A 2237-nucleotide genomic window follows, 5' to 3' on the forward strand; every position below is an offset into this window, starting at 1 on the left:
AGACTAATCTTTTCATGGATATATCCTGGTTTATAATTTATCCATAAACTGTTTCTTAAAACACAGTATGTTTCTTAAAATTTATCCATTTTATGGAAGCAAAGCGTCTCAGACTAATCTTTTCATGGATATATCCTGGTTTCATTATGTTAATTCCTGTTACTTATTAACATTTATGCCTTATTCTTGGTATTAAAATGTTTAATGTAACAGGTTAAGATTTATAAATATTCTTAATAACTTTTTGTAGAAAAATTTCCCACTTTTTTTTTATTCCTTCCTCCCCCCTAATCACTATGATGTGCACTGACCACCAGGGGGCAGAAGCTCTGACCACTAGCTTAGCTTTCTGCTGGGGTCTGGCTGATCAGAACTGAGTGAGATGGCCCAGACACACCTTGGAGTCCTCCCCCTGTCCCTCCCCAGCCTCCTGATCAGCCTGGCCTGTGCCCTCTCACAGTCTGGACACCTCAGGGGATGCTGGAGAGCTGGTTTCAGCCAGATCCCACAGGCCCCTCCCCTTGGGAGGGCACTGGACCCCTCAGGGGATGCTGGAGAGCTGGTTTCAGCCCGATCCCACAGGCCCCTCCCCTCGGGAGGGCACCAGATGCAGGGCTCATGGCTGGCGAGCACTGCTGTGCAGCACCAGCCTCTCCAGATCGGGACTGATTGGGTGCGATCCTGTGGCAGGGACAGTGGGGTCGGGATGAGTGGGAGCAGTAGGTAGGAGCTGCAGGCAATATCGGACTGCGGGTTTTGGCCCAATCCCTGCAGGCCACACAGAGGGGCCCCACCAGTGCCTGAATGCGTGCATTGGGCCTCTAGTCAGTCTGTCTGTCTATCTATCTATCTATCTATCTATCTATCTATCTATACACACACTCACACACACATATGCATATATATGTCAAAGTACTGTTATTACTGGACAACCGGATGACTGGCTGGTAGGTATGATATGCACTGACCATCGGGGGCAGATGCTCAACACAGAAGCTGCCCCCTAGTGGTAAGTGTGCTCCTACAGCTAACCTCCTGCAGTCCTTCCCCCTGGCCAGTTGGCCCCAATCGGCCCTGATCACCAGCCTGGCTGAGGGACCCCACCCATGCATGAATTCGTGTACCCGGCCTCTAGTTTAACATAAGTGAAATACAATTTTTCACTGGTGCTGAGGCAAAAGAAGGTCAGAGAAACTTCCAGGGCCAGTACTTAGGGGGTAGTTTGTAGCAGTTTATTGTTAAATGTATAAAACACATAATATGTTTAACTGTCGTACTTAATTCTTACATTTGCCCAAATATGCAAAATAAGAATCAAAGGCATTTTTACATAATTATAAATAGCTAATTTGATCAGTTGTTAAAATTTTTAAAACTTGTTTCCTGATCTCTTATATATATCCTCCTTTCTACTTTAACTTTAGTAATTACTTAGATCTGAACTATTTGTCAGAACAATGTAATATTAATTATTGGATTAATTTTGACTTAAAAACATTAATTATACTTGTAACAGAAGATATCAGCTAGCAAAATGCTTTTGAAAACATCCACATCTATACTGGTTCAGAAATTTAAAAATACTACATAATAAAAATGTTTACAGAGTTTGTGAAAGAGGAGATATGGATGGCACATAAACACAATAAGAGTTGATCAGCATTATTAGTCGTATGGGAATGCAATTAAAATTAAATACTGCTACACATTATTAGAATGGCAAAGAAAAACAAATGTTAATGCCAAGTACTGATGAGGAACTGAACAATTGTAACTTGTTCCTATATGACCTAGAAATCATACATTTTAGTATTCTAGAGAAATAGAGACATCTGTCCATACAAAAGACTTTCATAAATATACATAGGAGTTTTATTCAAAATTATCCCAAGTTGAAAACTACCCAAATGTCCTTCAACTGCTGAATGGTTTTACAAGTTGGGTTACATACATACAATGGGATATTATTCAGGAAAAAAATTACTACTGACACATTAAACAATGTAGATGAATCTTAAATTTACTATGCTCAGGGAAAGATGCAAGATCTGAACATCTACATTCTCTATGATTCCATTTAAATAACATCCTGAGAAGGAAAATACTATCAGGGCGGAAATCCGAAAAAGGAGATTCACTATAAAAGAGGTGGGGAACATCCAATCTACAGGCCTCCCAAGGCCCTCAAAATCCTTTGGTCTGGCCCTGCAGGTGGGACTCAAAAACTCAATAAATCT

Source organism: Myotis davidii, unplaced genomic scaffold (assembly GCF_000327345.1).
Source record: "Myotis davidii unplaced genomic scaffold, ASM32734v1 scaffold392, whole genome shotgun sequence".
Lineage (NCBI taxonomy): Eukaryota > Metazoa > Chordata > Mammalia > Chiroptera > Vespertilionidae > Myotis > Myotis davidii.